Below are 13,240 nucleotides of genomic sequence, written 5' to 3' on the forward strand. Positions count from 1 at the left end.
ACCCTCTGAGGGAGGAATCACCGAAGACTCTGTTACAGGGACCAGTGATCTGCCTTTTCCTTCATGACTCCCAGCAGAGTTGACCAAGCACAGAGGGAAGCACACATTGCATGCTCCAGCTGCAGTGTACATTTCTATCAGAATCAGCAGGTCGACAATCTTGTTGAGTCTGACAGAATTCCTCCTGGAACTCACAGTGACACACACCTCTCTCCATACACCTCTGTCACAGGGCTGTACCTTTAAGGCACAATTTAGCCCATACTGCAGAGTACAAGCATCTCACCCTTCAATCTACATTTTAATAGTTGTTACTATCCCAATAATTATAAGTGCAAAAGCTAGTAAGCCAGGTCCTCAGCTGGCATAAATTTGCCTGGCTCACCAACTGAAGATTTGGCCCAGGCTCCTCTTCTGCGGTTACAGCACAATTATGAAGACAACAGAAACTTCACTATGAGTGTGAAGTGTTCAGCATTGTGTTTTATTCTCATAATGTAACAGACAGGGCTAGCCATACTGAACAGGAACTGCTCCCCATCCAGGGTGACTCTGCAATGTCAGTCCTCAGTAGGGTCTCTCTAGATCAGTGGTGGGCAACCTGTGGCCTGCGGGCCACATGCAGCCCATCAGGGTAATCCACTGGCAGCCTGCCATTTTAAGCCACGTGGGGAGGGGGGGATGACTATAGGTGCAGTTTTTTGGGGGAGGGAATTCCCCCCCCCCAAACAGAGGCGAGGTATGGGTGGACACTTGGGGTTACATGCTGCTTGCCCACCCCTCTCCCCACCCCCAGTTTCTGCAAGTGCAGAGCTGCCCAGCTGAAGGAGGCTGCCTCTCAGCTCTGCTGACTCTGCAGCTGAACACCACCTCCTGGGTCCTAGTACCAGTCATGCTCCCCTTCTATGTGCTGGGAAACCTTCCTGTTTTCTGTGCAACAGTGAGTGCCCGTGGTGGGGCTGGGGAAATGAGGGAAGGGGGGTGAAGGGGTGGGGGGAAGAGGCATTGGGGAAGGAAGAGGATGTAATAGGGCAGGGGGAGGGGAATGTGGGAGTGAAGGGAAGGGGATGGAGAAGAAAAGGGGATAGGGGAACCATGGAGGAAGCGGGATCCCGGCATGCAGCATCCCCTCGACAGCAGCTGGGGCTTGCCCATTAAGCAGGCACATTGAAACCTCACCCTGACATGCAATACCCCCCTACACCTGGACCCCTCTGACAAGCCCCCTACACTCAGAGCCCCACCCCATTGAGCCCCAACCAACAGCACCTGGACCCCCACTCCATCAAACCCTGCTCCCCGAGCACCTGGACCCTCCCACTGAGCCGTGCACACGCAGACCCACCCCTCCACTGAGTCCCATCTCCCCACACCCAGACCCCCCTGTTCAGCCCCAACCACCTTAATCTGGATCTCCTGCAGAGTCCCATTGCCCTTGCACCCAGAACTTCCCAATGGTCCCCTGTGCATCCAGATCTCCCACTAAGCTGCCCACACCCAGATTGCCCCAAACAGAAACCTCTCACCTCACACCAAGCCCCTCCACATTTGGATCCTGCTGGGCTGAGCCTGGCCACCCACACCTGGTTCACCTGACGCAGAAGGGCAGGGCCCCAGGGTGTTTCTGGGGCAGGCCCAGACCTTGAAATGTGTCAGGATCAAGTGCAGCCTCACTGTACTGGGCTTCAGGGTGATCTCCCACCTTAATACAGCCAGTGGCCTGTGCTCCCCACTGCCATGCTGGAGCCACATTTATTTATTGATAAATAAAATTTGCAGAATCTTGCAGAATTTTAAAATATTGTGCGCATAATTTTTAATTTTTTGCACAGAATTTTTTTGTTGCACAATTCCCTCAGGAGTAGCAGAGAGGTGTTGAATAAGACTATACAGGTGATAATCTGTAGGATGTAGGATTAGTGAGGCTGGACTCAGAACTGGAATACTCTATCCATTTCTGGTGTCTAGACTTTTAAAAGGATGTAGACAAATTAGAAAGGGTCCAGAAAAGGTTTACAAGAATGATTCAATGTTTCGAAAACCTGCTTTACAGCGAAAGACTAAAAGGAGCTCAATCTTTTTAGTTTATACAAGAGAAGTTTAAGAGATGACTCAAATCACAACTAGAAGTACTTACGTGGGGAGAAGATTTCTGATATTAAAGGGCTCTCTTTAGTTTATCAGAAAAAAGCATAAAAAGATCTAATGTCTAGAAGTTGAAGATAAACTAATTCAATTTAGAAATAAGAGGCAATTTTTTAATAATGAGGGTAATTAACCACTGGAGCAAGCTATCTAGGGATGTGGTAGATTCTCCATCATTTGAAGTCTTTAAATTGTGACTTTCTTTTTCTTAAAGTTATGCTGTATCTCAACCAGAAGTTATGGATTTGATACAGGGATTAGACAGTTCTACGGCGTGTGTTATGCAGGAGGTCAGATTAGATGGTCATAATGGTCCCTTCTGGCTTTAAGATTTTGAATGCTTATCAGATTGCAAGTAATGCAAATACTTTAACATTAGTGCCCATCAATCCTAAATCAAATACTATCTGGTACACTAGTCCAACTGCTATCATTTTTAAAGAAAATTTCTAATTTCTAACAGGTGTTTTTTTTAATACCTTGGTAATATATAAAGCAAATCTGGCAAGAAATAAAAGCACAAAACAGACCATCAACTTTAACAAGAAAAATAGTAAAAATATTATTGTTATTCCCATGAAAAGTGCAAAATTGCAAAATATTTGAGAACATGCTTTTTACTCTAAAGCTTTTTGCCAATGACGACTAGCTGAAGCATATCACCACTGTATATGTGAAAGAAAATTATCCTGTATAGCACAGTGAGCAGGGTTAGACGGTGCAGAGAGCTTTTCTGCAAAAATGTTATCGAGACCAATACCAGCATTGCAGCTCACTGGCTTCAAACTATATATCCATCAAATTTAGCCCTAAAGAATTGCCTGTGAAACCAATCATAATTATGATTAATGTGTTAGCTTGTTTAAAATTGTACAAATAATATTTTGTGCAAAGAAATTTCAGCCTAGTGTTTTCTTGCAAACTCTTTACGCTATGTGTTCATTTGAGAGATTGATATTCATTTTTCCTATTTGATTTACTTTACTGGGCACCTAAGTCATATGATGTTATTTGTATTCCCTGATTGGATATCCTAACTTCTATTAAAAAAAAAAAGCAGTGCCTGGAAAATTTATTTGGGCTTTGATACTTCAGAGAGAGGGTGGAGCACATTTGTGGGAAGAAAGGGGGAAGAGATTGAGATAAAGAGAAGAGTAAATGAGATCTAAAGAATTTTAGGACATTTTAAGTTTTTTAATTTCTCTTTTTTTTTTTTTTTTTTTAGAAGAAATCATTATTTTTGTCTAAATACCTGACCCTAGTTTTAAAATATATAGGTTCTGTCCTGACCGAAAGAGACAGTGCGGCATACATTTAATGTTCTGAACAATCCATATTCTCTTTTTATATTTTCACCAATTATACACGCATGCACATGAACAGCCATGTCGAGATTTTCTGTTTTTTGGAAAATGTCATGATTTTGACAGTTTTGCTACTACAAAATGGAATGAAAACAAAAAAAATTTAAACCTTCTCTGAAACAAAGCTCCTGAATAAAATCATCTTGGTTCGATCAAAATATTTGATATTTTTAAATGAAATTTCATTTGAATTTCACCCTTTATTTTATATTATATACAATTTTAAAAAATGAAATGAAAATTTGTTTTGAAATGGTAAAACAAAATATTCCACTCCCATAAGCTGAAAATGCTCAGGTCTTTTTAACAAATCAGCATTTTCAGATAGAAAAAGCTTCCATTGGAAAATCTGAGACCAGCTCTGTTAATTGCCTCAATGCCTGGGCTCTGGTATGATTGGGTTGAGGAACTGCTGTGTTAAATGGCATATATCATATGCAATATTTATTATTATACGCATAAATCCTACAGTGGAACAACATTATGAAGGTTGCAAAGTCAATCACTTAAAGTTAGGGAATGCTGAAATTAAGTTTTGCCAGTACTCATAACTTGGCCAGGTTTCGGCATATTTTCACAGAGCAAGAAAAAGATACATCCCTGACACAAAGGCCTCACCCTGTCAAATTTCAAGTCCTTTCTCCAAAGCATGGGGGAGCTAGAATTTCCCCCAAAAAGGTCGCCAGATCTTTTTAGCATGTGTCAAACAATGTATTTTAACATGGATCCATTCTTGGAAACTTTTGAGTTGAAAAATCTGAGTTGGAAAATCTTAATTTTCCAAAAATTATTCAGCTTGAGACAGACAGCGTGTAAAATATTCAGCCCCAAATAGTTAGAGTTTGGCAAAGTTATAAGCAACTGAAAACAAGTCTTATAATGGGAAATGTCAAGCAATATTTAATAATTAGCATTGCTACCAGGCCTTCCTATAGTATCTTCCAAATCCATAAACTGAATTCACTGGTCTCCCATGTTCTATTATTATTCACCAAACTTGCCATGCTAAACAGTGTAGTAGTTGTATGTGCATGCTCAGTCCTAGTTTCAAATACCATCATTTGCATGAAGAAAAGCAATTCCTTAAATATTGGTGCAATCAACACACACTGCATAAATGTTTGGAGAACAGTGAACAAAATAGCGTGCACTAATTACTGGAAAACATCTGTTGCCAAAGCTATCCCACATGGTAGTCTCATATAGTGATATAAAATTAAATGGGTATTTATTGTGACAAACTCTGGATCTTTCATTTGTTAATGCTATCCGGTACACTAGTCCATCATTCAGTTTCATGAATGGTTTTCCTGATTTGGAAACATCTGATGTATTTCCAGGACCTAGACAATCATTACATTATTACTACATGAGCAATAGGTTTCATCTGGTTTACTGGTTGATTTATCTGGTGCAGTTTTTTTTTCTGAACGATATACTTTCTGTATAGCATTCACATTATCCAGCCTTCTAAGCTCTTCTGCTTTTTTACTCTTTTAGAGCACATGGCTGTTTGAAAAAATTAAGAGTAGCACTTTTCTTTGCTTTCAAGATTACCTGCATGCCATGAACTACAGTTTGTAAGATATGGTATTTGAGAGCAAATTTTCAAGGTTACTTTTCTTAAATACAGATTTAACCTTCTGTCAATTTATATAGAAAAATGACACCCACTTTCTGTCTAACAGGGCCAATCCTAACCCCTTAGTCTGCCGACCATGGCAATTTTACAACCACTAGTATTCCCACAACTATTTGATCTCCAAATATTTTAGCTTGATATCTGGGTATCAACGTGGCAATTCTTTAAAACGTAGACTATAGTGTGCTCTACTTAATAATAGAGAGATTATCTCCTGGACCACCTCAAGAAGGTATGGACCACATTCATGACAGCATAATTTCCCTGTGGCAACTACAGCAATTTTACATAGAAAAGTAATATTAGGAAAGTTTGATTTAAGTTGTATGCAGCTCAAAGTGTTTTGAAACAAGTTACTCACAACTGTCTATTTTTGCTCTTCCTGTGGTCTCTGCCTGTTTTGTTTCAACTGGTAAGAAGGAGAAGCATGAGCATCCATTTCTCCATCATCTGCCAGCAAGTCCTCTGTGGACTGGCCCAGAAAGCACACTTTGTGAATCTATACCTTAAACCTTTTCTTACTGTTTGTTTTCACGTGGCAAATAATACTGATACACCTATGTCCAATTCAAATCACGAACTGGGTCTCTTTCAGCTTCATTCATAGTTTCCATATGTGATTCTATACTAAATTAAGGGCCAGATCCTCAGCTGGTGGACATCAGTTTAGCTTCACTGAAGTCCAAGATACAATAATAATTGTAATTTCAGCTTCAATGTGAACTGTTTATATAGTTCTGGAGCTGTTCACACCAAACATTTTACAGTGTTGATAATATATTTACATTAATAAGGCAAAGCACAACAAGAAGGTTCTAGAAATTTTTTTGAAGCAATTGAGGGTGATTGAGGAGGAGGAGGAGGAGATGAGGAACTAACTAACCTTTCCTAGTTTGCTAGATTCTCAATTATAGGCCAAAATCAAGTTGTTCCCACCAGCCCCTGTGAACAGGAAAGCAATTTTGTTGTGGTTCCCCTCCACAGAGGAACAGGTAATCGAGAGCACCCCAGCATGAAACAGAGCGCTTAATCTATGACACCACACAGATGGGAGTTAAAGCTGAGTAGAAGCTTGGTCTAGCACCATAGAGATTCACTGATCCACCCTCTATATAGCAGAGGATACAGGGGAAGCCAATATTCTTGGCCAGATAAGAAAGTCTCCTCTAAAGGAGGAAGTCAAAATCAATTCCTAAGGAGGAACGCTGAGTCTGTGTATTTTAGCAAGTAGTTCTGGCTCATAAAAATTAAACCATGTTTTTAAAATTCCTAATGCTCCTTATAGGGCTACTTGCTGATCATTAGCCTAGGACTAACTAAAAGGCCAGAGCAGCTTGCAACTAGTCCTCCAAAGGAAGGTAAACTCCACCTCCACAGCCACCACTAACGTGTGCAAAGACTGCTCTAACAGTACCCCCTGGATGTTATGATGAGGCCTGCACAGTACGTTCTGATAAATGATCAGTGGAGGAAGCTCGTAAATGAAGTATTTTTCAGAGAATGAAGAACAAAAAGTAGCGGTGCAATAAAACTAAGTAGTCTTTTTGTGGTTCAGGTGCTCTACTTACTTCATTACTCCTGGGAAAACTGAAAAGCTCTTAAAAATAGAAGGTGAGCAATCTCCTCTTCTTTCTAGCTGTGATAGTCTACATAAATTCTTTATAATTGAACAGAGTAATTCATTTATAATTCATTGTATACATCATTCATTTATAATGTAACATTTACTTCACCACACCAGTTTCATATTATAAATTTGTCTCAGATTAAAAGTCCACTTTTAATTTGTCTTGTGTAAAACTACTAAGATCTATGGCACTCCTTTATCAAAGGAATTTGCTGGGTTTTTCCACATAGGCCCATTTCATACCCTGTGTGAATGATCTTCTTTCTTTGTTGTCATTATCTCTACAGCTGGCAGATAAAATGGTGCAGCTTAAAGGAGTTTAAGTCCAAAATCAATGGTAAGTATTCAGCACTGCATTTTTCTCTCCTACATAGGCAGACCAGGGTTTGTAATCAGCAGCACCTTTCTCTTTTTATCTTTCAAGCTCTGCCCCAAGATCCATGTTCTTTAAATAAACACCAAGCACTTGTATTAAAAATAAGACATAATAAAATCATTCTGTGATTGCTGTGGTTTTTGTCTTTCATGCCCAGAGCTGGAGAATTGTGTGGAAAGTGATCCATCGTCCTCTGAGCTTTAGAATTCTCCACCTCCCTAGAAATGTTACTGCAGAAATACTCTTTACATACATAGATACTAATAATGTACGTGTATTCCCACATGACCAAATTCACACTTACATATCTGGGTAGGCTTCACCCCACTGGTCCTAAGCTGCTCCTCTCCCTACGCCCTTTGTAACATTTTTTTCTGTCATGTAGAGCTCACAAACATCTCTGCTGGAGCCCAACTGGCAAGCAACTGGGTGATGAGTGATCGAGGTGCCTCCTCCCCACCACATCCCTCATGTCCTCTTCTGTGGTGTACTCAGAGGAACATCAGGGCACAGCATTGCATTCTGCAGCTCTTCCAAATGTCCCAAACCCTCCAGCTGTTTTCTTCCATCCCCAAAGGTTTCTCCAATGAGATTACAGTAGTCCCTCTGCACTAAGGAAATTAAGGGATCAGGATGCAGAGGCATGATAAATAGGATCTGACTACAGAGCTGCTGTGGAGCTCTTCCATGCCAACTTCCATGCCATCCTGACCATCCAGGGAACAGTACTGAGCTCCCTTGCCTAGGGATGACAAGCCTGTGCACCCTGCCTCTCCAATACAGACATACAATGAAGATTTACAAGATAGAATTAAGATACCAGTAATGAAAAAAACTGATCTTTCCCCCTATTTTAATGCTTATACAGTCTACATAGTCTGTCTGATCTTGTTATCCATGGAATATAAATAGCAGCAAATGACAGAAAGACAGTTAAATGGCAAAAATAATTGGGACATGGTGGCATGTCCACTTTCTTCTTGCAGACTTTTGCTTGAGTGGTGTGAGTACTATTTGGATGAGAAATTTATTTGGGGGAGAAGGTCTCTTCTGTTTAAAGATGCAGAAGGTGTGTTTCTTTCTGGATTTTGTGCATAAGCCCAGGTATTTTCTGATTTTATACTTGACTGAGGAAACTACTTAATTTGATAAATAAACTATCTGCTGGTGCACATAAGATGCATCATTTAAGGGGTACTACATAGTCACAGCAAGTTTCACCATTCCTGGGTATATTTTTACAGGGACTGGCAGGTTAGAAGAACACATTATTATTAGAGATAGACTTACCAGTATTTTATTGTTTACTCAGCAGTCCCTCATACATTATAGTGGGCCTGTATGTGTGTTACATATTCCATAGTACAGAGTGTACTATACAGTGGGTCAGAGCCTGCAGGCCTTCCTCAGATAGAACTCCCATTGAAGTATTATTTAGCTTGCCAGATCTTTAGAACAAGGACATAGGATGGAATGTTTCCCTGAGTCAGTGTAGAGTTCCAACAACAGTTGGGGAACAGGGTGGAGCAGCTTGTTCCCTGCTAATCCTTGGAATGCTGGGCTATCTTAACATGTGCCTGAATGCCCATAGCTCTTATGGGTTTTGTGGCAGAGGAGAAGTTGTAAGTATACGACAGCCATGACCACATCTTCTATTCCAGAATGTATCTCACGCTCCCAGAGATGCTTGTGGGGAGATGGGGCTATTCCCTGGGGAGATGCCCATAGGCTTAGAGTCATAGACTTTAAGGTCAGAAGGGACCATTATGATCATCTAGTCTGATGTCCTGCACAACACAGGCCACAGAATCTCACCCAACCACTCCTTCAACAAACCCCAACCTATGTCTGAGCCATTGAAGTCCTCAAATCATGGTTTACCATCTTCCACTCCTTGTAGGCTTTCTGCTTTTTCTTAATCACCACTCTGAGATGCTTGCTCATACAGCTTGGTCTACAACTCCTGCCTATGATTTTTTTCCCCTTTCTTGGGATGCAGGCTTCTGATAGTTTCTGCAACTTTGACTTGAAGTAATTCCAGGCCTCCCCCTCCCCCGCCCACCTTCAGATCCACAAGTTCTTCAGTCCTATCCACTTCCCTAATTTCCTTAATTTTTTAAGTTAGCCCTTTTGAAATCAAAAACCCTAGTCACAGATCTATTTTTGTTTATCCTTCCATTTAGTTTAAACTGAATTAGCTCATGATCGCTTGAACCAAGGTTGTCCCCTAGAACTATTTCTTCTATGAGGTCTTCACTATACACCAAAAACAAATCTAAAATGGCATCCCCTCTTGTTGCTTCAGCAACTACTTGTGAAGAAATCCATCAGCTATTGCATCCAGGAAAATCTGAGCCCTACTATTATTACTAGCACTTGTCCTCCAGTCTATATATGAGAAGTTAAAGTCTCCCATGATCACACAATTCCCATTAGTATTTACTTCATTAAAAACATTAAAGAGGTCTCTATCCATATTCACATCAAATCCCGGCCGTCTATAGCACACCCCAAGCACTATCCTAGGGGAGGCTCTAGTAGCTTTCTTCCCCAATGTGATTTTTGCCCAGACAGACTTTGTCTTATCCATTCCATCACTTCTTATTTCTTTATAATCTACCTCATCATTGATATACAATGTGACTCCACCACCTTTGCCTTTATTTCTGTCTTTCCTAAACAGCACATACCCTTCAATACCTGTACTCCAGTCATGACTACTATTCCACCATGTTTCTGTTATCCCTATAATATCTGGTTTCACTTCCTGCACCTGTAACTCTAGTTCCTCCATTTTGTTACCTAGACTCCTCACATTCATGTACAAACATCTTAATTTTTGCTGTTTGGCTTCGCTCATGTTCTTTACCCGATTAGGCACAGACATTCTACCACCAGTATCACCTTTTAGACTGGTATCTACACTACCCTTCCTCCTTATGTCCATTCTCATACCCATGGCTGTATCCTTTCTTACTTTGTTTTCTTCCCTCCCAATGTTAAAATCCAGCATGGAGATTACCTGGACATCTCCCAACCATCTCCCCGCAACATCTCCCCCCTAGTGGGAAAGGTTTTGTGCGCTGGGGCGATTCCTGGGTGGGAGGGCGGGGCAGTTGTTTGGCAGCCACTCTATCCTGGCTGGTGCACAGTGACAGCAGGACAGCCACAAACAAGCCAACTCTTTCTATGGTCTTACATGTCTTATACTGATAGTGCTGCGTAAGAAATAAATAAGCAATAATGATGACTGCAAACTCAGGCTTCATTCTGAGTCAATATCAAAAAGATTTGAAGTGGCTAAGCATGCAAAGTTTCTTTTCAAACCACATCTGAACACTTCCAACTTCTTAAGTCTGCAAAATAGGGCTAGAAAATCACAAGACCAGGTATTTCCAGGTTCCAATTGGCCTGAAATATTACAAGAACATGCTTTCTTATTGCATTGCAAGTCTTCCACTTCATTGACATACCTAGATCTGATAAGTTACTAAAGTAAATGGGAGAATTCAGACTTTTTTTAAAAAATAGAACAGCATGTAGCTTGCTTTTCATACAAACCGCCACCTAATTTGCCATTAAGTACCAATTTAAAATGAAATGTTAGGTTTAAACATAACTTACGCAGGTATTACACTGAAAAATGACAATGCAAAAATATCTCCATTGTACTCCACAGAGCTGTTTCCTGTTAATATTCAGTCATATCTACTTATCCCATTGACATAAATAAGTTTATATTACAATGAAGGAATTAGGTGGATTTTGTTCTTCCTTTTATAGTACCAAACACAATGATTTACTAAGTTCCAATCAGTCACACATCTCAAATCCCTAGTTGAGATTGCAGGACAGGCAGTCAGAAAAAATATATTTCACTTGTAAACAGAACACATTGGTATGAAAATCACTTTAGAGGCAATAAATGTAGAACTCACTCTATGCTGTTCTTATGGAGCCACTTTTCAGAGCAGAAGCTCATTTTCTACTGGCCCATCCAGTGTTCACTAATGCAAAACTGCAGCTGAATAGAAATGATGGGCTTCTGGAGATCCAGAAAGAAAGAAGAAGAGAGATTAATGAGGTGTAATCAAAATTTGACTCATTTCAGGACATGCAGGTAAAGCAAAAAGTACCAGCATCAATTTATTTTAGTTACTTACAGATGCACAGGCTAATGATTAAAAGCCTGAGAGGTACTAAGTACATACAATTCACACTGAATCCCTGAGTTTTATTCTAACACCAACTTTTATTCTAACACCAAGAATATTGATCATAATCTGGATATTAACTTTATAGCATGGACAGAAACATGATTTGCAGGCAGAAATCTGTTAATAAAAACAAAAACACAAATCTGCATTGCTGTTTTGGGTGTCTGGTTTGCTTTGGTTTTACAATATACTGTAAATGAAATTATCTATCATCAGTAGTATTTTAAGCATTTATAAATTGCCCCGCACACATCTTACCATGCAGGCATAGACAATGTAGACTGTTTGCCTGCCACTTCTTTTTGAAATGTAGTAACACTAGAGTAATACTTTTTCATGTAAAGTATTTATGCAGAGAGATACGAAACTTCTGGAGAGGGGTGATATAGCGCAATTAATTGAAAAGCTCTAGGAAAGATTCTATGAAGTCATGCCCACAGATTCTGCCAGTGCTCAATGCTTCTCTTACACAAAGAAAACGATTTTTTAAAATGTGATACAGGTTTTAAAGCTGAGTCTGGGTACTTCTACTCAAAGGCTTGCATGATGACACACTCCTAGCCCAATTTCCAGTAACAGCCTCAGCATTTACTAAGAAAGACTCAGTGTCACCTTGAATTCCCAACTGTTGTCTGGAATCAGAGAGGGAAAATATCTTTTTTTGTCATTTGAGAAATATTACCTGACTGGAATCCTTGCCTTCTCCTGCTGACTTTGCTTGTTCATGCTTTTCTCACCCCATATACTGATTATCACCCATACCAGATGGTGTACCTGAACTTGTCCTGAAAAAAAAAATTAAATGGTTCAAAATGCTGAGACAAGGTTAGTCACCAACACAAAGTGTTATCATATTTCACCTATTTCTTGTGAACCATTACACTGATTCCCATAAAGTCCCAAAATGATATAAAAAAGATTGCCTTTAACCTACAAGGTCCTTCATGGTTAAAGCCACTCTTATTTAACTGATCTTTATTCTCCTTATATGCCATCTCACATTTCGTGGCCCTCAGCTACTCATTTACTAAATATCCCTAAGTTCAGACTGGAGACAGCAAATTATCAAGGCCTTTATTAATTATACCCCTGGGGAACTGGCCTTTTCTGCCCAGTACCATCAAATCTGCCTCCCTTTGTTCATTTTAAACATAGTATCAGCACATTCTTCTTTCCATAAGCATTTCAATCAGCCTTCCTTAAACTCTTTAAAAAAACAACTTTCTTTGAACAGCACCTGCCTTGAGGGTTTTGTCAAGAAAGGCAATTATAAGCACATATGCAAGTTCTTTGGACCTGGGGAAAGCACCATATAACTTTACAGCACAACATAAAGTTTTTATAACAACAATTATTAATAGTGTAGTGCTGTGTTGTAATTTCACTCCTGCAACAAATAAGCACATTTATTGATAATCCTTGAATCCAGTGGACATACAATGTATTTGTTGAAATAACATATTAGTTTATTTATTAAAGGTGAAATTCCCTTCTCGGGCATAAAACTGAAATAACTTGAGTTCTTTGTGGAGGGAGTATGGAGGGTCTGGGAAGATGAAATCCTCCTTTGATCTAGGACCAGACTGTGGGGTCTCCACCCCCACCCCACACTCATTGCTGCTATTCTAGCCCCACTACAACAGTTAGTGGAGTACCAAGACCACTATATCCACATACATATGGATCCATGGCCTTGCTTTGCCTGCCTCCATCATAGTCATCTGCAACATTCCATGAGGTGCATTCACTATGTGACTGCTAGTAGCGAATTTCCTCAACTGCCAGTGATAGGACTCTAAATGGGGGGCTCTGATTTACTACAGATAATTCTTTCCCAGGTGTCTGGCTGGTAGGTCTTGCCCGTATGCT

The 13,240-nt window shown here is 40.1% G+C and overlaps 1 long non-coding RNA gene across 1 annotated transcript in view; it reads right to left on the reverse strand.

Annotated features, from left to right (window-relative positions):
• The window catches only part of LOC120408353, a 69,771-nt gene that overhangs the window by 55,727 nt on the left and 804 nt on the right, over positions 1 to 13,240 (reverse strand). The window contains exons 2-3 of the long non-coding RNA XR_005600637.1: positions 12,054 to 12,156; positions 11,093 to 11,199 (exon numbers count right to left, since the gene is read on the reverse strand). This is a non-coding gene — a long non-coding RNA (uncharacterized LOC120408353). The remainder of the gene's footprint in view (positions 1 to 11,092; positions 11,200 to 12,053; positions 12,157 to 13,240) is intronic.

The sequence above is a fragment of the Mauremys reevesii genome, linkage group 6, assembly GCF_016161935.1.
Source record: "Mauremys reevesii isolate NIE-2019 linkage group 6, ASM1616193v1, whole genome shotgun sequence".
NCBI classification, from domain to species: Eukaryota; Metazoa; Chordata; order Testudines; family Geoemydidae; genus Mauremys; species Mauremys reevesii.